Source organism: Pantherophis guttatus, chromosome 2 (assembly GCF_059756535.1).
Source record: "Pantherophis guttatus breed Tessera chromosome 2, ASM5975653v1, whole genome shotgun sequence".
NCBI lineage: Eukaryota > Metazoa > Chordata > Lepidosauria > Squamata > Colubridae > Pantherophis > Pantherophis guttatus.
Window position 1 is genome coordinate 98,492,380 of NC_142064.1, and position 23,518 is coordinate 98,515,897.

General features: G+C 41.5%; 2 protein-coding genes and 1 long non-coding RNA gene across 6 annotated transcripts in view; 1 reads left to right on the forward strand and 2 right to left on the reverse strand.

Annotated features, from left to right (window-relative positions):
• Nucleotides 1-1,541, reverse strand: part of TBC1D2 (TBC1 domain family member 2) — a 31,984-nt gene extending 30,443 nt beyond the window's left edge. For 3 of the 4 annotated variants that reach the window (XR_015732741.1, XM_034410816.3, XM_087888286.1), the window contains exon 1: nucleotides 1,128-1,541. The gene's annotated coding sequence lies outside the window, so the exon portion shown is untranslated. Of the gene's footprint in view, nucleotides 1-794 lie in introns of all 4 variants that reach the window. The other variant, XM_060690355.2, reaches the window with a different exon arrangement.
• A 4,823-nt stretch (nucleotides 1,542-6,364) lies between these two features.
• Nucleotides 6,365-22,023, reverse strand: LOC117661717 (uncharacterized). The gene is made up of 4 exons (XR_015732742.1): nucleotides 21,956-22,023; nucleotides 20,904-20,955; nucleotides 16,612-16,692; nucleotides 6,365-12,494 (listed from the first exon to the last, which is right to left on the reverse strand). It is a non-coding gene; the product is annotated as an uncharacterized LOC117661717 (long non-coding RNA).
• ELP1 (elongator acetyltransferase complex subunit 1) overlaps nucleotides 22,009-23,518 on the forward strand; it is a 42,515-nt gene continuing 41,005 nt past the window's right edge. Inside the window, exon 1 of the mRNA XM_034410819.3 lies at nucleotides 22,009-22,244. The gene's annotated coding sequence lies outside the window, so the exon portion shown is untranslated. The remainder of the gene's footprint in view (nucleotides 22,245-23,518) is intronic.

A 23,518-nucleotide genomic window follows, 5' to 3' on the forward strand; every position in this document is an offset into this window, starting at 1 on the left:
AATTTTAAAATGCATAGACAAGAGGATGTGGTATTATGTTAAATTCCTTCTCTTGCCAACAAGTTTAGGCAAAATAGGAGTTGAACTTTGAACATTCATAATATTACATAATACTACGGAGGCATGTTTTAGAGAATACACGTTGTGACTACAATGACTCTGAATAACCAGTCTTCCCACTACAACTTTCTGCCTTCTCCAAAGTTACAATGTTTAACCTCTGGTCACCAAAAGACTGCTCAGCCCTGTCTTAAAAGGAATCGGAAGAGTCCTAAACAGAAACAGAAGTGGAAAAATCCTTTCCTGCCTCTCCTCTGAAATACAACAAGAATTAATAGCATTAGTCAGACATCAAGATTTGCACACTTGTTTGTCTTCAATGTGATATCTGCTATCATCTTTGTTATATATATATATATATATATATATATATATATATATATAGTCCCTATGCCAAAGAACGAACCCAAACGGAGACCTCAAACATTTTCAAAACCAGGTGCCAGGCTAGAAACCAGGAGATTGTGAATTCTACCATTAAAATGAATAGATGGGAAGGCTGATGGCTGCCTTGAATTCCCATCTTTTCATGAGGGTCCCACTATTTTTTTTTAAAAAAAAAGAAAGTGGGGAGATCAATCTGTCTGCTTCTTTTCAAGCAAAATTTCCCATTGGATAAATTCTGTACATTGTACTGACCCTCTCAACTCAGCCCACCGCACAAAATTGTTATGGGAGGAGAGAGAAAAAACTCCCGGAAAAAAAGTCAGGCTACAAAGCAAAGCAACTACAACCTCCTCCTTCTCCTCCTCCTCTTTTTCTTTTTCTTCTTTTTTTTTCTTCTTCTTCACCCCACACTCCGTGCCTGCATATATCCCTTTGGCCGTTCACCTGCTATGCATCAGGGGCGTCAAGCCGAAGAGCATAGCTGCCTTAAGAAACATTGCGAGCGATTCAGGTGAGCAATGCCCGGGAAGCCACCGTTGTGCTTCTCCTCTTTTACGACACATTCCAAGGCGGCTGCCTTCTTGAAATCTAAAAGTTAACTTCTGCCTAACGCGCATCCCGATAGCCCATGCTAGCCGTTCCCCCCGAGAACGTCACAGCTCCGACTCTCTCTTTTTTACCTCGGCTCAGCCTGTCCATGGCAACGCTCACAGCCGCCTTTGGACACCCGGCGGAGCAGGCCGACGCAAGGCGATCAGACAGCTGCTTCCTGACAGGGCGGGGCGAGGCGGTGCCAGGCAGTGCCGTCGGCCCAACACGTTCCAAGTCCCGTAAGCGGGAAAGAGAGCGAGGAGGCGGCCTTCTCCTCAAGAAGTCTTCCCGATCGCCCGCTTAAGCAGGAGCTGCAGGCTGCTTCGAGTTGGAATCCAGGAGGCGTTGCAAATTTTCCTCTTGTCAGCTATCTGAAGGGAGGCTTGACTGAGCAGTTTGGCACCTAGCAAAATACGGGGTTGGGCTGGATGTTGGACTAGATGACCTCCAAGGTCCCTTCCTTCCAACTCTTACTGTTACTGATGGCGTGGAAGACCTCTTCTAATTTTTAGAGTCCTTGGATTGCAACTTTCGGTTTCGCCAGCCAAAAGAGCGGCTGAGAGCAGTTGCAGAAAAGGTCGTAAAAGGGAGGTTCATGCAATATTTGACCGCAGTGCAACGATTAAAATATTTTTAACTATTTTAAAAGCAGCTAGACTAACGTCGGGAATTAGTTCAATGATTTCTTTAGGTGGGACATTCAAAGAAAGGATCCGACTTATTTTGGAGTTCTGGTTCTAATTCTGATTCCCACATTAGGCATCTTTTTTTTTTAATTGGCTCACCACTATCGAAGGAACAGAATAACCACATGGCTGAGATAGCAGAGCCCTAATCGTGTCAGCTTCTGAAATAAACGTTCCTGTCAGATAGTATGATTTGAGCATGATAGTATGGTTGCTGTATTACCTGTTTTTCCTTAGTCCTTTGCTGCCACAGTGGCACTACCCGAAGATCTTTAATTTTCAGCTACCATTTATCATTTTTTCCAAAATTTTTAACAGCTCAAATAGAACAAGGTTGGAAAAAATGATAAAGAGACATATTGACTTTAAACCAGAGATATTTTTATTAGGGATTATACCGGAGACATATAATAAAGAACTGCAATATTTAATTGTGAATTTCTTGACAGCAGCTAGAATTGTATTTGCTAAAAACTGGAAAGGAGAAAAGTTAGCTAATGATGAAGAAATTATTAAGAAAATGATGGAATGTGCTGAAATGAGTAAATTGACATTTGAAGTAAGAGAGCAGGAAGATAGACAATACTATTTGATATGGGATTTATTTTACCAATGGATAGAGAATAAGAATTGGAAATAATTATGATATAAATGGATGTTGAAACTTTTGAAATAAGCTAGCATGTTTAGTGATAAATTGAAGAGGAGGAGGAGCACAAAAATGCCACCGACTGATACACTGTCTATAATTGTATGGAATGATAATGTTTTTATGTTTTGTTTTGTTTGTGTTTTTGAAAAATAAATATATATATATATATATATATATATAAAAAGAACAAGGTTGTTTATGATGTCTATATGTTTGCTTTAATGTTCTCCCATAATTTTTTTTAAAAAAAAGCCATGAACATTTCAGTGAATCAAAGCTTTATATATCATCCCCAACATGGAATCCATCCAGCCATTTAGTCTTTCATTGGCTTCTCAACTCCATTACACTTTTCTGTAGGGGGGTCAGAAACTGAACAAAATAAAATATAACACCATTAAATCCCATACATCTTTTGACCCTGCTGAATATTAACTTCAGCTTCAGCTTTGTTTCCTTATAGTGCCATCAATGGCCTCCAGTCTAATGGCAAGATTAGAAAAAAAGCAACCCATTTCTAGCACCAAACGGGTTAACAACCTGATATATTTTTAAATAAAGAAGCAATTTTTAATTATCGGAATTCCACCACCCCTTTAACCTAAATGGATTTAGGTCACATGTAGGAGCAGATTACAGGTAGTTCTTGGTTTATGACCACAACTGATCCCAAAATTTATGTTGTTTTAAAAGCAAAAAAGAGCAAGAAAGACGAGATCTGCAGGTCACTGAATACTTGTGAGAAAAATAATGGGATTGTTCCCATTTCTGCTATTTTCTGTTTGTTTCCCAATTGTTGGTATAGCTTTAAAAAGCATACACATCTACAAAATCAATGAGTCTTTCTGAAAAAACAGTAAAATAATTTATTTCCCAAACTAACCAAATAAAGAGCATAACCCCTCCATTATAGGAACTGCTTTCTGAATAATGCATCTCCAACAGGTACTGGTTTCTTTTTATAAATAAATTGCCAGCAATTAACACTGGGAGTCTAAAATGTACAGAGAGAGCCCAATTACTTTATTCTGCATGTCATATTAACCAGGCAACTCTCTGTGTTATATGTTCACTCTTCGGCAATTTTTGGATTATTGTGTTTTCTATTGTTGTGAGCCACCCTGAGTCCGTTGGAGATAGGGCGGCATATAAGCCTAATAATAAAATAAATAAATAATAAATTTTCCAGACCACAGTTACCCATACAACCTTCTAAATAAAAATAAAAATAAAATTCTAAGGCGTATCAGTGGAATGGTTTGTCTTCAGAACTTGTGGATACTCCATTACTGGAAGTTTTTAACAAGAGATGGGACAGCCATCTGTCTGAAATGGGTCTCCTGCTTGAGTAGGGGATTGGACTAGAAGACCTCCAAGGACCCTTCCGACTCTGTCATTCTGTTATTTAGCTCTGTGAACACAGATTCTTTCAAACCAGAATGAAATGTATGCAGTATGGAGGTTGAGAGAACAAGAAAAGTGGTTGTCAGCTTTTATTTAAATGGCATATCTTGTATCTTATAATATTAATAAATAAATAAAAAGGAACAAAAAAGAAGGGGGGGGAGAGATCCAACCCTGGAAATAAAGAGGAATTTCCTTACAGTGAGAACTGTAAAGCAGTGAAACAGTTTGCCTCCTGGAGTTGTGTGTGCTCCATTGTGGAGATTTTCAAGAAAAGATTGGGGGAAGCTCCAATCCCCCCAAAAAATCTCTTTGGTGAAAAAACAAAACTGGCTATGTAGCTAACTTTAAAAACTGCTACAAAACCTTATGCCGTCAGATAAAGGCAGAATGCACCAATTGCTACTGCAAACTGCAAACAAAAGGAAAAGCTGTTACACACAAAATCCACCTGCACCTTCTATAATTTTGTAAATATCAAATACCAGACTCGAAAACCATGCTACCCCTAAAAAGGCCTAATGGGAAAGACTGTAATGATGAAGCTGTTAAGGCCAATATTTTCAACACGTTCTTCAGTTCAATCTTTGTCAACAGCAATGGCTCATACCCTACATTTCCTAGTCTTACCACAATTAATTGCAACTATCTGCTACATATTGACTTTATAGAAGATAACGTTGAAAAGGCATTACACAAACTAAAACCATATCTATCTATTGGCCGATGGATTATGTGCCTACTTTAAAAAAAGCTTTCCACTGCCATAGCCGAACCACTAAGCACAATCTACAAGATATCTTCTAGAACCAGCTCAACCGCAATAATACATGGGCAAACAATAGATACTAACTCAAAGTAAACTGCTCCAAACTCGATTGCAGAAAATATGACTTCAGCAACAGAGCGGTCAATGCCTGGAATGCTCTACCTGATTGTTGTTACATCCTCAAATCCCCAAAACTTTTAACCTTAAACTGTCTACCGTGGACCTCACTCCATTCCTAAGAGGTCTGTAAGGGGGCGTGCATAAGAGCACCAGCGTGCCTGCCGTCCCTGTCCTACTGTTCCCATTTATTCATACTCATTTCTTATGTATACCTGTTTATACTTATATGTTTATATGTTATGTTCATACTTATACTTGCTTTGTTATACTTTCTCATGGTTGACTAACTAACTAACTAACTAACTAACTAAAATAAAATAAAATAAAATAAAATAAAATAAAATAAAATAAAATAAAATAAAATAAATAAATATGAGGAGCCTTGCCTTCGGAGTTGGAGGATTCTACGATTCTCTGGTTTGTGCCACAATGATTGTGCTTCTTGTGAGCAGACAGCTTCCCACATGAAAGACAGAGGCCAGAGGCTATCAAGAGTCAGCCACTGGGTTGCCCAGTCATTTCTGGTCCAAAATGATCTACCCTCCTTGTGTAGGTTCAAAATGTAGTCATTGTTTCCCTGGTTGCCGAGGTTGTGTTTGTCTGAAAAGCCACCAGCCAGTGCACAGCTGCCCATTCTTGCTTCATGGACTGAAATGCCAACACCTAGCTTGGTTATGGCAGCACGAAGGCTTTTCAGAGTAAGTATAGCTATCTCAGATACCAAAAAAATGGTAGTAGGGGAGAAAGTCATGCTTCTACTGACCTCCTATAGCACCACCAGGCCTTCAACACTTCACAAAAGGCCAGCAGGATCTTTTAGCAAGATATTAAGCGATGAGCACTCAGTATTACCTTTTAATTGCAATCCTGTTGGAAAATCCAAGATATTGTCTTGTTTAAATTGTAAATAAAACTGAATAAAGCAATTAATAAAGGTAAAAAATCTTCTGGTCAGCATTTATTCTGGACATTATTTTTTGCCCTGAATCATGATGTGAATTTCTGAGGTGGTTGCTCATGGATCATGCTGCAATACTGACCGAATCTCATTAGAAACCAATGTAGCAAAGAGAATTCAGTAGTTTCCCTGGCCAACTACTTTGCTGAAAGCCAAAGGCTCTTCCATCTTCTTGGGGTTCTCCTGGCCTTTCTCGGCATGGGGTCTTTCCAGAGGGACCCAGTCTTAAGTTGAGCTCTTGCATCTGGCAGAAATTTCCCAGCCCAGCCCTGAACCAAAGGCAATCCTCTCCCATCCAATAGTCTGCTGAAATGAAGAACTCAGAAGCAGCCAGAAACAGGTTATTTTTATTTGGCTTTTATGGAATGTGGATGGGAGCTGCCTATGACTTCCAATATAGTAATATATATTTTGCATTAATTAATAAAAACATAATATGAAACTGTAGATAGAGGAAAAACACCAAAAGATCCAACATTTAGAATGAAAACATTAAAATTAACCAAGAACTTGATAAAAATGACCAATATGCCACCGAACTTTTAATTAATGAATTAAAAATGGGGGCTGATTTACAATATTGCAATATACATTTATTTTTTTTAATTTATCAACTTTATATCCTCTCATATCACCGTCAATGGACTCTGGATGACTTGCAACTTCATCAAGAACAGTCAGTGGTGGAAGTGTGGGATTTGTTGTCTAGTTTGGAAATAAACAATCACCAGCCAAACTTCCAAGAAAAAACTATAATTTTATTCTTCACTTTGCAAAGAGGCTGGATCATACACACACAGGTACAGTGGAAACACTCTAAATCATCAATACACTTGTCTTATATTCTCTAGTACCGTTACAAATTTACCTCCCACCTTTTCTTGATTGGCTTAGTAATTGTGATGTCACAACCTATCCAAAGTGTCTAAAATAAATACAATATCTCTGCCCCTGATTACATCTCCCACTACTCTAATTCTATCTCCCCCTGCCCTAATTTACAAATTTCCTTTTATGGTCCTAGTTCCTAGGGGTTGTCTCTAGAGTAATTATCATATCAGTAAATTCTGGTTATGGCCAGTTTCTAGCCTCTGAAGGCCTCTGATCCTAGCTCCTAGGTACAATTCTCAAGCTTCAGCCTAGCTCATGAGATTAGAAACATATACAATGTATTTTCTTTACAGGCCGGCATGTCTACCTACAATTCTGAAAAAATAATATAATTCTGTTTCCCCAAGAAACGGATGGACGCTCATCAGAAAGCCAACCCTGGAAATAAGAAGGGATTTCCTTACAGTGAAATCAAATAAAGCAGTGGAAGAGTTTGCCTCCTGCAGTTGTGTGTGCCCCATTGTGGAGATTTTCAAGAAAAGATTGGACAATCATTTGTCTGAGATGGTATGAGGAACCCTGCCTTCGGAGTTGGACTAGGAGTCCCTTCTACCTGAGGATTCTATGATTCCCTCTGCTTTGTGCCACAATAATTGTACTTTTTGTGAACAGCCAGCTTCCCACATGAAAGGCAGAGGCCAGAAGCTATCAAGTCAGTCACTGGATTGCCCAGTCATTTCTAGTCCAAAATGATCTTGTGTAGGTTCAAAATTGTTTCCCTGGTTGCCAATGGAACAAGGTTGTGAGTTTGACTAAAAAGTCACCAGCCAGTGCACAGCTGCCCATTCTTGCTTCATGGATTGAAATGCCAACACTTAGCTTGGTTATGGTAGTACAAAGGCTTCTCAGATGCCAAGAAACTGGTAGAAAGAAAGACTTGCTTCTCAACTCTTCTGACTGGCTCATGTCTATTTCTCTTCTCCTCACAGAGCCTCTGGAAAACTCTCAGGTGTTCATTCCTTTTCTGTTGTATGAACACCAACATAGAAGACCTTCCTGTGCCTCCTGACAGGTGCCATGACCTTCTCCTTAAACCTTGGGCATGGTGGGGCACCATTGATGGTCTGCAGGACCTGTAAAAACCTCTGCCCAAGACAGCATCCAACTCCACAAGGAGCTTGCAGATGGGCAGGCTGACTGGCCAGTCTTAGAAAGGAGAGGCTGAGCTAGATGGATGTTCTTTGACATACCCTTCTTCTTTTGGTCAGAACTGACGAGGCACAGGAATGGGGTGAGCAGCTCATGGAAAAACATCTTCATTCCCAGGGGTAAGAATGGTTTTGCAACAGGGCCAGTCGGGGTTCAGGCCTCAAAACTGGGTGGGGGAAGGGAGGAATTCTCACTTCGGAGACCTGGCCAGCCTAACAAACTCAAGAAAAGTCCCTTGGTTAAAATATTCACAATTAAATATTGCAATTCTCTATTTTATGTCTCTGGTAAGATACCTAATAAAAATATCTCTGGTTTTAACTACGGCTAGAATTGTATTTGCAAAAAACTGGAAAGGAGAGAAGATACTTACTGATGAAGAAATTATTAAGAAAATGATGGACTGTGCTGAAATGAGTAAATTTGACATTTGAAATAAGAGAACAGGAAGATAAACAATATTATTTGATATGGGACTTGTTTTATCAATGGATAAATAATAAAACATGGACATGAAATATGAAATAGGAAGCGGAAGTTAAGATAAAATATGTAAATTCTTTTTTTTAATGAAAAATAAGTTTTGGTCAGATATTGATATTTTGAAGATGGGAGTCAGCACAAAAGGATGTTAACTAATCGATACACTGTCTGTAATTGTTTGGAATGATTATGTTTTTATGTTTTGTTTTAGTTTTTTTTAAAAAAAATTGTTTTCAAAAAGAAAAAGAAAAGCCCCTTGGATTCATGAAAAGACCTTGAGGGGGGAAATACTGGGAGTCTGTCAGTCAAATTTTCCATGTTCCGCTTTGCCCTCTGGAATGCAGCCCTCCTCCTGGGAATCCAGACATTGCTCTGCCACATACAGAGAACTTTGATTTATACCTTCAAACAAATGAACAATTGTTACTTTCGGGTATTGATAGGTATACAGACAACCACCCAGAATCCTAGGATGGAAGATGTGATACCACTTCACAATTTGACAAGATATGTGTTCTCAGCTGAGAGATTGGGAAACCCCCAAGAAGGCAGCTGCACTAAAGCCCTACAGAGAAAGGCTAGAAGAAATGTTTGCAGAGGGGAGACATCTCTACCCTCTACTTTTGCTTTTGTTTAAGGAGGAATGACACAGGGCAATTCCATTGGCAGGCCAAGTGGAGGCCTCTTAAAGCCTCCAACTCTCCACTCTTGAAAAAACGCCCATGACTAGCTTTGATCGCCCTTCATTCTCTCCCCAGAAATGAGAAGAGAGTGGAGTGGAGTGGATTTTGGAGACCTTCAATGAGTCATTAAGACTTCCAAGGAGTGGAGTAGAATGGATTTTGGAGACCTCTAATGAGCCATTAAGACCTCCAATGAGTCCAATGAGTGTAGTGGAGTGGATTTTAGAGACCTCCAATGAGTCATTAAGACCTCCAATGAGTGTAGTGGAGTGGATTTTGGAGACCTCCAATGAGACATTAAGACCTCCATGAATCTAATGAGTGGAGTGGAGTGGATTTTGGAGACCTCCAATAAGTCATTAAGACCTTCAAGGAGTAGAGTGGAGTGGAGCTGACTGGAGTAGAATGGGTTTTGGAGTTCTCTAATGAGTCATTAAGACCTCCAATGTGTCCAATGAGTGGAGTGGAGTGGAGCCGAGTAGAATGGATTTTGGAGACCTCTAATGAGTCATTAAGACCTCCACGGAGTGGAATAGAATGAGTCATTAAGACCTCCAATGAGTCCAATGAGTGGAGTGGAGTGGAGTTTGGAGACCTCAAATGAGTCATTAAGGTCTTATCACAGTGGCAATAGCAGAAGCCCTTCCTCTGCAGATTTGTCAGTATGCCAACAGATTGTTTGCTCTGTTATTTCAGGATTCACAGGAGGAATTCCTACTTTTGGATAAGGCTAACAAACAAAAAGATGTACAGCAAGAATGGAGTCCCTATCTAAGTAGCATCTCAGAGGATGAAGACCCCTGCTTGTTCTCAAGGGGCTTGCAGGATAGAAAAAAGATAAGACAGGCTAAGTGGCTCATCTTGGAAAGAGGAGGCTGAGCTTAAACATTTCACATTCTTCCTCTAGACAGGATTGAAAAGGCAGAGGACAGGGCCAAGAAGAAGAGAACTCTCCTAATGGGAATTCAATACTAATCTCAGAGGAAAGAAAGGTTTGTAATGTGGCTGATGGAGGCTATGCCATAAATTCTGATTGGGGAGGGGAGAAATTGTACTATATATCCACCTAAATTTAAGGCTTTCAAATGCTTTCTTGCTGTTGGCACTGTGGCTGAATGCACCCTATGCTTTTGCCATCTTATTGGGATACAGAGACCTTTGTATTTAGCCTCTTTGTATTTAGATGCTATAATTTGCATAATCCAATGGAAGTCCAGGGGGCCTCCAGGACCAGCAGCCTCGAGGATATGGACTCCATGATTTCTGACATTTGGGATGAGAAGGCAGAGGAAAGCTAGAAGACTGCAGAGGCCAACCTCTCTTCTAGTCCTTGGGTAAGAAAGACAAAGTCTTCATCCCTTGGGGAGGGATGGAGGCTCTCTATTCACTTCTCCTAACCTGAATGAACTGTGCTGGAGTGCTCTTTGAATGGAATCTAAATATAAGCAGCCAAGCTCTTATGTGATTGGTTCATTTACTGCAAAGCAGCACGGAATGGCCCCCTGTAGTGGACTAATGTGCTAAATGGATGTGACCCACCCTGCTTATGCCTTTTCTTTTTTTGCGTCACCATCTCCAGCACCTTGCTGCTTCCGGGCAGGGTTTTAGCAGGGAAAGAATAGAGAGCCTACTTTTCTGGGGGATGCGTAGGGTGAGAGTGGGGATTCCTCCACCTCCAGAAAGCAACAGAAATCTAGTTTTGATCAAGCATCCCCATTCAATAGGCCCTCCTTTAGGAATTCTGAATTTCTGTTGCCCTGATGGCTAAAAAGGAATCATTGTCATTCACAGGATTCTCCTGAAGAAGCCATGATAGACAATCTCAGCAGCCTGCAAGATGTGCACCCAAGCTCTTCTGCGATTGGTTCATTTACCGCATAGCAGCATCAGTGGGTCATCTTGGAAAGAGAAGGCTGAGCTAGCTTGATTCCTTAAACATTTCAGCTTCTTCCTCTGGACAGTACTGATATGTCATAAGATATGCCATGGAAGAGGAGCTCTGTCCCAATGGGGAGAAACCTTCCACAGAGGTAGAGTTTTGGCAATAGGGCTGATGGAGGCTATGCCATAAGTTCTGGTGGGTGAGGGGAGAAATTTGGAGTATATCCTAACAGTTAGGCTTCCAAAGGCCCTCTTACTGTTGGCACATAGGGGCTGAATGCTGCCTATGGTTTAGCCATCCTGTTGAGATGCAAATAGCTTTGGATTTGTCCTTGATACTGTCATTTGCAGGACTTGATGAAACTCCTGGTGGGCTCCAGGACCAGCAGCCTGGAGAATGTGGACTCCATTGCTGACATCTTGGATGAAGAGTCAGAGGGAAGTTGGGAGGAGGCTGCAGCGGCTTCCGAGGCCAGTGATTTTTCCACTCCATGGGTAAGAAAGACAAAGTGTTTTCTCTTGGGGAGGGATGGAGGCCCTCTATTCACTTCTCCTAACCTGAATGAATTGTGCTGGAGTGCTCTTTGAATGAAATCTAAATATAGGCAGCCAAGCTCATGTGTGATTGGTTCATTTACTGCAAAGCAGCACGGAATGGCCCACTGGAGTGGACTAATGTGCTAAATGGATGTGACTCACCCTGCTTATGCCTCTTCTTTTTTTGCGTCACCATTCCCAGCACCTTGCTGCTTCTGGGAAGGGCTTTAGCAGGGAAAGAGTAGAGAGCCTACTTTTCTGGGGGATGTGTAGAGTGGGAGTGGGGATTCCTCTGCCTCCGGAAAGCAACAAAAATCTAGTTTTGATCAAGCATCTCCATTCAATAGGCCCTTTTTTAGGAATTCTGAGTTTCTGTTGCTCTGATGGCTAAAGAGGAATCATTGTCATTCACAGGATTCTCTCAAAGAAGCAGAAGCCACTCTAGACGATCACAGCAGCCTGGAGGATGTGGACTCCCTTGCTGAGCTTCTGGACGAGTTGTCAGAGGGAAGCTGGAGGAGGCTGCAGTGGCTTCCAAGGCCAGTGATTTTTCCATTCCATGGATTAGAAAGACAAAGTGTTTTCTCTTGGGGTGTGTGTGTGTGTGTGTGGAGGCCCTCTATTCACTTCTCCTAACCTGAGTGAACTGTGCTGGAGGGGTCTGGGTGCTGGAGCAAGGTGACACCTAGCCCTTTGAACAACATACTTAGGCAAACTATATGCACCAAGGTCTGGTGTGATTGATTCATTTAGTGCATAGCAGCATCAGTGGCTCATCTTGGAAAGAGGAGGCTGAGCTAGCTTGATTCCTTAAACATTTCCCCTTCTTCCTCTGGACAGTCCAGATATGTTGGAACCGGAACAGGACCTCTCTACCAATGGGGAGAAACCTTCAGAGGTAAGAAGGTTTTGGCAATGGGGCGGATGGAGGCTATGCCACAAGACCTGATAGGGGAGGGGGAAATTGTGTGATATAGCCTCCTAGTCTTAAGGCTTCCAAAGGCCCTTTCTCTTGGCACACAGGAGCTGAATGCAGCCTATGGTTTAGCCATCTTGTTGAGATGCAGAGAGCTTTGGATTTAGCTCTGATGCTGTCATTTGTAGGATTCGATGAAAGTCCTGGTGGGCTCCAAGAGCAGCAGCCTGGAGGATGTGGACTCCCTTGCTGAGCTTCTGGATGAGGTATCAGAGGGAAGCTGGGAGGAGGTTGCAGTGGCTTCCGATGCCAGTGATTCTTCCAGTCCTTGGATAAGAAAGACAAAGTGTTTTATCTTGGGGAGGGAGGGAGGCCCTCTATTTCTCCTAACCTGAATGAACTGTGCTGGAGTGCTCTGGGTGCTGGAGCGAGGTGACACCTGACCCTTCGGACAATACTTAGGCTAAATATATGCAGTCAAGCTCTGGTGCGATTGGTTCATTTATTGTATAGCAGTATCAGTGGCACATCTTGGAAAAAGGAGGCTGAGCTTAAACCTTTCACTTTCTTCCTCTGGACAGGACTGAAATGGCAGAGGACAGAGCCGAGGAAGAAGAGAACTCTCCTAATGGGGACTAAACACTTACCTCAGAGGTAAGAAAGGTTTGGCAATATGGCCAATGGAGGCTATGTCATAAGTCCTGATTGAGGAGGGGAGAAATTGTGCTGTATATCCTTCTAAACTTAAGGCTTCCAAATGCTCTCTTGCTGTTGGTACTAGGGCTAAATGGACCCTATGCTTTAACCATCTTGTTGGGATGCAGAGAGCTTTATTTGATTCGATGGAAGTCCAGTGGGACTCCAGGATCAGCAGCCTGCAAGATATGGACTTCAGTTTTTTTATATTTTGGATGTGGAGTCAGATGAAAAGTGGGGAACAGGAGAACTAGGTTGGGAAGTGAGGAACTAACCCTAATCCTAACTCTAAAAGTGGGCAACTAACCCTAATCCTAACTTAATCACTGGAGATTGTCAAGAGAAGATTGAAAAATGTTTTGTCTGAGATGGTTTGAAGACTAATTCCTTGGGCAGGGGTTTGGACTAGAAGATCTCCATGGTGCAACCAGATGATTCTATGAACAGACACCTTCATATATGAAAGGCAGAGAAAAAAGGCCACCAAGCCATAGCTGTCCATATTTGCTTAATGGATTGAAATGCCAAAATCTAGCTTGGTTATGGCAGCATGAAGTTTTTTTGGAATGTGGCCATTTTAGCTGCCAATAAAATGGGGTAGAGGTGAAAGTCATCCTTCCTGACTCTTCTGCCTGGCTCACAGTTATCTGTTCTCTCCTCTCTTTACAGAAACTCTGGAAAAGGTGTTCCTTGCTTTTATTTGCATGGACACCAATCTTGAGGACCTTCTGGTGCCTCCTGACAGGTACCATGGCCTTCTCCTAAACGCTGGGCATGGTCGGGCACTTTTGATGGGCTGCAGAGTTGGTAAGAGCCTCTCCCCAGGACTGCTTCTTATCCACAAGAGTCTTGAAGGGAAAAATGATTGAAAAGACTGTGCTAAATGGATGTTATTGGACATGTCACCTTCTTCCTTTGCTAAGGACTGAAGAGGCACATGAATGGGGTGAGCAACACGGCTGCTCTCATCATGGAAACACATCTTTATTCCCAGGGGTAAGGACGGTTTTGTAATATGTGGGGGTTCATGCCTCAAAACCAGGTGGGGGAAGAGAGGAATTCTCACTTAGCGGGAACCTAGCCAACATAGCAAATTAAATAAGAGCCCCTTGGATTCCTGGAAAGACCATGATGAGTTGGAGAGCACAATACTGGGAAATATTAGGGAGGGGATGTTTTGACCCACTATCTGTCGACCAAATTTCCCAAATTCTGCAGTCTTTGCCCTCTGGAATGCAGAGCTTCCGTTCTGGGAATCCAGACAACATTTCACCAGATGCAGAGAACTTTGATATATACCTTAAAATGAACAATTGCTACTTTCAGGTTAGCCCAGAACCCCAGGATGGAAGATACAAAGTCCCTGCCCAATTTGACAAGGTATGTGCTCTCAGCTGAAGAATTCTGAAGCCCCCAAGAAAACAACTGCACTATAACCCTAAATAAAAAAGGCTAGGAGAAACCTTTGCAGAGGGGAGGGATCTCTATCCTCTACATCTGCTTTTGATAAAGGAAGAATGACTCAGGGCAAACTTATTGGCAGGCCAGCTGGCAGGCTTCTTAGAGCCTCTATGTGGCCACTCTTGACAGAGGGACCATGGCTAGTTTTGATCTTTGGCCCCTTCAATCTCTACCAAGAGATGAGAAGAGGCCGCATCACTATACTATTTGGGAGATCTCTATCAAGTTGATAAGGCCCGAGTGCTCCACATCCTTATAATGGCAGAAGGCCTGTCTCTGTGGATTTGTTGATATGCCAACAGATGGAAACTTTGCATTGTCATTTTAGGCTTCATTAGAAGCCCTACCCTTGGAGAAGACAACCAGTTCAAGGGCTTTGAAGCAGAAAATGTGTTAGCACCTTAGAGGGTGAAGGCCTCTGCTTGTTTACAAGGGCCTTGCAGAGTAGAAAAATTGACAGGCTGACTGGCTCATCTTGAAAAGGGGAGGCTAAGCTAGCTTGATGTCCTTACACGTGTCACCCTCTTCTCTGGACAGGATTGAAAGGGTAGAAAAAAACAAAGAAGAGAAGAAATCTCCTGATGGAGATACAACTCCTACTTCAGAGAAAAGAAAGGTTTAGCAATGGGGCTGATGGAAATCATGGATAAAATCCTTGTGGGGGAGGGGAGAAAGTATATTATATAGCCTCCTAACCTTAAGGCTTCCAAACGCTGCTACTGTTGGCGCTGGGGCTGGATACACCCTATGCTTTAGCCATCTTGTTGGGATGCAGAGAGCTTTGGATTTATGCCTTGATACTGTCATTTGCAGGATTTGATGGAAGTCAGGGGACATGGGGGCATCCACAGCCTGCAGCCTCAAAAATGTGGACATCATTATTTACGATATTTTGGGTGTGGAATCAGATGAAAGTGAGGAAGATGTTGCACAGGTATTTGAGGTCAACTTCTCTTCCGGGAAATGATGGAGAAAGAAATACAATTTTCAGTTGAGGAAAGATGGAGGCCCTACATCCAGTTGTCATAACCTGAGTAAACTGTGCTGGAGTGTTCTGCTTGCTAAAAGCTTGATGATGCCTGCTAATCCCTTTCTTTTTTTTGCTTCACCCTCTCCAGCACCTTGCTGCTTCCGTGCAGGGCTTTAACATGCAGATAGCCTACTTTCCTGGGGGGACTGGTGGGGTGGGAGCTGGAGATTCCTCCAACTCCAGAGATGCATCCAGCAACAGAAACACTATACAGGCCAAGCTTCCCCATTCAGTAGGCCCTATTTTAGAAACCCCGATGGCTAAAAAGGAATCATTCCGTTTCATAGGAAAGACATTCTAGATGGTATCAGCAGCCTGAAAGAGGACTCCTGGGACCCCCCTCTTTAATTCAAAGAGGTACGTATTTGAGCCTTTTCATGGATCACTGCCTTGTCATGGTGAAAAAGCTTGCGCAACTGAAGAAAACTATGAATTATGCCATGCAGAGCCACCTAAGGAGGACAGGTCATAGTCCATCTTTGGGGCTAAAGGGGAATCACTATCATTCAGTGTATTCTCCCAAAGAATGGGAAGATATGCTAGATGATGTCAGCAGCCTGGAACAGGATGCCTGGGACTATCACTATCTTCTGGGGATGACTTGGAAGTATTATGGGTTGCAAAAGCCTCCCCCCCAAACTTTTCCTGTCCACATGGTTTTGTAATGCAAAAGATTTGACAGGCTGATTGGCTGATCTTGGAAAGGAAAGGCTGAGGTTGCTGGATGTTCTTCCACATCTCAACTTCTTCCTCCAGAAGAGAAGCAGGAACTGATTGAGGAGCAGGAGAGATATGCTGATGGAGACACATCTGCTTGCTTAGGGGTTAAAAAAGGTTTGGCAATGTTACCAGTGGAAATCATAGCTCAAGTCCTGGTGGGAGGTACGCACTCCTGGGTTGAGGGGCATTCTTTTTAAGGGGTTTAGGACACTTAAAAATGAATTTTCTAGGTAGTAAGTCAAGTGAAGAAGAGAAAGAATCCCTGTCCTGTCTTGAAAGAGCAAAAGGCCCTAATTTCTCCAGTAGAGATATGTCAGGGGGAGGGGGGAACAGTGCATAAGGCAGTCAATGCTCTGGTCACTTCAGAATGCTCAAAATGTTTCAAAGATGAATTCTTGATTGTAAAAATGAGTGTATGCAAAGAACAAGTCAAAGAGATAGCAGCCGAACAGCAACTTAATCAGAATTTTGGCAGCCCTTTGAGTAATCCTGGTTCTCAAAGTAAAAGCAGGCTGAAGTTTGTCTCAGTTACTCAACCTGGAGATGGAGGCTCTTGTTGCTCACTTAGAGATTATCCAGGGACATCTTCTGCTTTACATTTTCTTCCAAGATACAGTCCTGTTTGAAAGAAGGAGAGACATAATCATATCTTCTGCTCAGTTCAGGGATAATTTTGTTCACCTGTCTTCTCCAATATGGCTCTTTCTTAATGTTTTGGAGTCCATCATCTTCTGCTAGCATGAAATGAAGTGGGGATTTAAGAAGAAACCAACGTCTGCTGAGTGGTCTCTTGCAGAAGGGGTCTTTAGAGATAATCAGCGTTGGTAAGTTTATGCATTGCATACAAACAGGTAGTCCTTGACTCACAACCACAATTGAGTCCAAAATTTCCATTGTTAAGCAAGAGAGTTGTTAAATGTTTTATCCCATTTTACACCCTTTCTTGCCACAGTTAAGTGAATCACTGCAGGTGTTAGGTTAGTAACATTGCTGTTAAGTGAATGGGCTTTGCCACTGACATAGATTGTCAGGTCACAAATGGTCCCATGGTCATTGACTTATCACCGTTTTTCACACTTACAACCTTTGCAGCATCCCCATGGTCACATGATCAAAATTAAGACACTTGGCAACTGGCATATATTTATCATGGTTGCACTGTCCTAGGGTCATATGATCACCTTTTGCAACCTTGTAAAATGCAGAGCCAGTGGGGAAACCAGGGTCACTTAACAACTGTGTTACTAACTTGAACAATTACAGTGATTCACTTAACAACTATGGCAAAAAGGTCGTAAAGGTCATGTTACTACCTTAACTGCAGATAAAAGGTAAAGGTTAGGGTAAAGGTTCCCCTGTCCAATCATTTCTAACTCTACGGGGTGGTGCTCATCTCTGGTTTTTAGTGGAGGGAGCCAGCGTTATCTGAAAATATTTCTGAGGTCATGTGGCCAGAATAACAACACACCAAGATGCACGGGATGTGGTTACTTTCTCATCGAAGTGTTTATCTACTCTCATTTGCATGCTTTCGAAGTTCTAGGTGTACAGGAGCTGGAGCAAGTAACTGGAGCTCAGCCTGTTGCACAGCACTCGGGTTTCAAACCCATTTAACCACTGAAATACAATTAATAACTATGGCAAGAAAGCTCCTAAAATGGAGAAAAACTCTCTTAGCAACTGTATTGCTTAGAAATAGAAATATTGGGCTCAATTGTAAAGTCAGAGCTATCTGAGGCTGAAAAAACAGATCCCCTCCTCCAGAGAGTGTATCCAAAGGAGGTTTCATTGCACAATTTTTAGCCATCAGAGGAGCAGGGTTGTGTGCAAGGTTTAAAAAAGTATAAATGCTGGGTGCAACCATGCAGTGGAAATTCTACTTCTTTTTTATGCCTGTTGCACGTAAAAGAGTTGGGGCTTCAATTATGTAGGAACAGCTACTTTCTTGAATTTTTTGACTTTCCCAGTTAGATGGGGAGGTTCAATGGGCTGCTGAAATGGAACCTCGAGGCTACAGTTCCCCCCTCCATGTTTGCTCAAAAAACATACTCTTTTGTGTTTGCAATTGGTTTGATGAAATAGGGTACACAAAACATTACCAGGAACCTGGATAATTTGCTTCATCCATGCTAGGCAAGCCCAGTTTAGTCTAATGTACTATGTGAACTCAAGCATGGTGGTGTTCTGACCCAGCTCCCCAAACACGACAAACCCTCTGACATGAACTCAAAAGATTCTTTTATTTATTAGGAATGCCAGCAGCCCCGGTAAAAAGTTTATCTTTCAGGCTAACAAGTGCATCTGGCTGGAAGATGAATACAGTAGAACCTCCGGTCACAACCATAACTCGTTCCATAACTTTGGTTGCAACCTGATTTGGTCGTGACCCGAACCTAACCAAAATTAATGCAAAATTAATGCAACAGCCACACAAGGTTGCTGTTGTTTGGTGCTTACAAAAGAAATAGCATGGAAGGGAAAATTGGCCATGGCTGTGTTCGCCACCTGAGTATGTGTTTGTGACCAGATTCAAAAATTTTGTGAATTTTTTGGTTGGAACCCAATTTGGTCATGGTCAGAAGCGTTCGTGACCAGAGGTTCTACTGTAGTTTTCTGCCACACCTATTCATCTCTGCTCCCTGCCTTTTATCTCCAGAGCTAGGGTGGGGCCTCATTAGCAGCGGTGGCTTCTCTTTCCCCAGGATCGGCCCACGGCTTTCCACTGCTCTCCCTTTCTCTGCCTTCTGTGTGTCAGGCACTGGACCCTCTTCTTCTTCATCAACCACCTGGGGGCTGTTGACTCTCCATCTGAAGGGCTGATGGATGCCCAAGCTTCATCTCTGTCTCTCTCTCTCTCTCTGCCAACTCCATTCCCACTTCTTCCTCGGAGGTTGCCCTGACTCCCACACCTCCTCCTCCTCCTCCTCTGATACGGCTGCTGGAGGGGCCAGCGGCCGACAGGCCAAAACAGATGGGCAGTTACCTCGGGATATAATGGTAATGAAGGTGCACCTCCTGCCCTGCAAGCATCCTCCCTGATTCATTGCTCTGCAATTTGAGAGAAGGTCAAATCCCACCAACAGCCAGCTGCCATCTTGGCCTTTGCCAACCCAACCCTACAAGGTGTGGGTGTCTTCCGTGAGCTGCAGCCCTCAAGAAACTCCCCTAAACCTTTTCTCTGGAGGAGCTGCCTCAAAAACAGAAAAATGAGCACCTGGAATTTGTGTTATTTTATTATTGCTTTTCCTTAGTATTGACTGCCCTACTTTATTCTTCATCGTTCTTCTGGGAACAATGGGAGAAGAGATTGATACAGTATATTGCCTTTCTTCTAACTGTTCAAGATAGCTTTCTTTTTTTTTTTTTTTAATTTGATTTTTATTATAACATATAGTGATACATTCGATACATTTTCGGTTCATTGGTGCAATTATATACATATATACATCTACATGCATTATTACTTGTCTTTTATTTGATATTGTTTCTTAAAGCTAGATTTAATTTCAAAATACTTAAAGATAATAGTGCTCAACTCTCTAAGACTAAATATAATACTATTCATATAAATTTTGTTAATTAATTAATATTTAATCTCTATTTCCTTCTTTATTTCTTTTCCCCATCCATTCGTACCACATGTCCCACACGCTATAAAATTCCGAATCTTCTCTGTCATTAATTTCTGAAGTCAATTTGTTCATTTCGGCACACTCCAATATTTTTCCAATAACATGTTCTTGAGGTGGTATTTGTTTTTCTTTCCAATACTGGGCAAAGGAAATTCTAGCGGCTGTCAGAATATGTATAATTAAATACTTTTTCTTTTTTGCATATTCAGTTTTCAAAATTCCCAAGAGAAAGGCTTTTGGTTCGAAATCAAAATTTTCTTTTATTATTTCTCTAATCCACATCCATATCATCCTCCAGAATTTTTGTGCCTGATTACATGTCCACCAGCAATGATAAAAAGTACCCTGCTGATGGTCACATTTCCAACATTTAGGGCTCGAATTGGGGTAGATCTTCGCTATCCTAGCTGGGGCCATATGCCATCTATAAAACAGCTTGTATTGGTTTGCCTTGTAAGCCGTCGCCTTTGTCATTTTAAGATTATTATTCCATATTGAATCCCATTCGTTCAGATTTATATTCTGTCCTATATTTTTGGCCCATGCTAACATCGGTTCTTTAACTACTTCCTCTGCCATATCGTACTCCAATAAGTAATTATATAATTTAGCTAGAATTTTGTCGTCCGTACCCATCCATATCTTGTCAAATCCATTTATGCTCGTTTCAATGCCAAATTCCTCCTTATCTTTTTTATATCTAGATTTAATTTGGTTATATGGCCACCAGTCTATAGAAATACCTTGTTCCATCAATTCTTCCCTTGTTTTAAGATTCCCTCCCCCATCTAATAATTCATTGTATCTGACCATTTTACCCATTTCTAATATATTTGGATATATTATAGCCTCCATGGTGGAAAGCCATCTCGGAATTTTCCTATAGTGCTTCTATCTCATCTCTCCCCATATTTGTATCAAGATCTCCCTTATTTTATGTCTATGGAAATAAGTTTTTATCTTCTTCCCAGTATCCCAGAGATATGCATGCCAACCCTTCTGGAGATCATACCCTTCTAAAGTTAACAGTCTTTTATTTCTCAGGGTTGCCCAATCTTTCAGCCATACTAGGTTTGCAGCTTTTTGATATAACTCCCAAGATAGCTTTCATTGCAACTTCCTATCCTTTTACCCCAACAACAATCCTGTGAATTAGGATCTCCCCCATGCTCTCAATTCTAATTTTGCGATACTTACAGATACTTTTCAAGGTTCCAAGATGCCTTTCTCTAAAGCACCATGCAAAATCCTAATAATCAAAAAAGATAAAACAAAGTTAACCTTGAAAGTAATACAGTTATCAGGCGCAATTATCACAATGTTTTATTATTTGTTTTACATTACTAGCACATTTTCATTAAAGCATTTTAAAAGCCCTCAGAAATAAGAGTGGGAATCCAGCTCCCAATAGGTAAAGTGCTTATCAGCTCTGAAATCATTTCACCCCAGGCCACTTTGATCATGTGTCATACTATTATGGTTTGTTTAATAATTTATTCCATAAACAGTTGGTAGGTTTACACAATATCGAACATTGCAAATTACAATGTATGGATTGACACATATTTAACTAAGATAAATTATATGATGGTTTAGTGCAATGTGCCAATTCAATCTATTCTCTTTTTTACATTCTGAGAAGGATCTGGGATTTCACTGTTTTGCTGGAGAGTGACTCAGATGAATGCCTAATTCTTCTTGGAAGGACAACCCTTTATTATTAAAAGTTTGGTAGTAACTTTTCAGACTAGCACATTTCATTACAAAGCAGACAATTTTAAAAGTTTATTCCTCCACCCCTTAATCAAACTCCTTCTGATTTGCCGCTACCACAGACTAATACACTTCTCCTACAATCTCAGAAGGAATGTTCAGAGCCTTTACTGCCATTGTACATCATGTATACAATGAAATATAATAAAATGTGGATCTATGCTGCACAAATTGGGGCACTTGCCACAAGAATGTGCCCTACAGATAATCTAGAAATCACTGGTTGCCAGAGATGAAACTACATTTAAAAGAGAACTAACCCGCAATTCACCAGTTATTAAATCACCAGTATTTTATATACTTTGAATCTTATAGAATCCATTTCAAATCTGTTACTCCCTTTCATCCACCCAACTAACTTTTAAACAAAGTTAGTTCTGAAAATTTATTTTTTTAACTATCGGATACGTCGATAATCACATTTTGCATGTTTTAACGAAGGAAAAAAAACCCCGCAAAATCAGTATTGAAAGCACCTCAGTCGCTGCCTGAACGGGCAGTTACTTAACGGCTCTGCTCCCAAGCAGTTGGATTTCAGAACCTCACTGAGCACGCGCGAACCAGCAGCCGAGCTGCCCTCATTCTTTTAAGCTTCACCGGCTCACAGAGCATGCTCCGGAAGGCCTCTGCCCAGACAGTGGGTTTAAAGATGGCAGGCGCGCTGCCTTCTTAAGTTAAGGTTGCACGCGGGCTGTTTGCAAGGAAAGCGAGCGGCGCTGTTAAGAGTCTGGGCGCGTTTCCCTCTGGTCATTTACGGATTTTGAGGTAATCCACTGTTATCAAGGAGAAAGGGGAGATAAAACGTTGGGAGCTTTATCTAAAGATTTCTTTCTTTTCTTTTTTTTTTTTTTACTAGCGTAGTCAAATTTCAGAGCAGTCATGGAGGGTTCCAGCTACTGCTTAGATCAGTGATTCCCAACCCTGGCAGCATTAAGATGTGTGGACTTCAACTCCCAGAATTCCCTAGGCAGCATTTTAAGAGTTGCCATGGCTCATTTATTTTTATTTACTTATTTAATTTATATCCCACCTTTATTATTTTTATAAACAACTCAAGGTGAGGAACATATTACTGCTTTCTCCTTCTTCTCCTATTTTCCCTACAAGAACAACCCTATGGGTCAATTGGACTGAGAGAGAGAGGGTGACTGGCCCAAAGTCACCCAGCTGGTTTTCATACCTAAGGCAGGACTAGATTTCAGTCTTTGATTTCTAGTGTGGTGCCTTAACCCACTAAACCAAAGTGGCTGAGAAACACTGGATTAGATCCTTATACTGTTTAGTCATGAAGTATCCCACCAAGAAGCTACTTAGCCTGCAGCATTTAAACTGAATGCAAGATTCTGCTTCTTTTAAGAAAGGAGGAGTGGGATGAGCAAAGTGTAAGAATCCTCTTGTTCAAAAAGGATTCTTTAGTTCTTTCCCTGTAAGCTGTTATGCTTCCAGTTGTGTATTCTGGTGAGAGAGATTTTTCCAGGAAGCTCCCAAGCAGGGCAGAAGTCTTTTTCAGCTGTTGGCTTCTAAGATCTATTATTTGCAGATACACTGCTGCTGTATATGGAAGTCCTGCAGATACAGTGCTGCTGTACATGGAAGTCCTTGATCCAGAACCACATGCTTCATGGTTTTGAAGCAAATTAAACAAAACCAGCCAGCACAGTCATTGTAGCAATAGCAATAGCACTTAGACTTAAATGCCGCTTTACAGCCCTCTCTAAGCAGTTTACAGAGTCAGCATATTGCCTCCAATAATTTGGGTCCTCATTTTACCCACCTCGGAAAGATGGAAGGCTGAGTCAACCTTAAGCATGGTGAGATTTGACTGCCAAATGGCAGGCAATTGGCATTGTAACTGTGCATTTCTTAATCATTCACTGGACTCATTCATAATGGTGCTAGATTATGATTTCACTTTTGGCTTAGCATATTCTGTAAATCTAATCACATGATTTATAACCCCTGTGAGCATGGTTAAGTCGGAACAGAGCTTAGAGCAATGGGGGATGTAATCAATCATTAAGAGCCAAACTTGTTCCCAT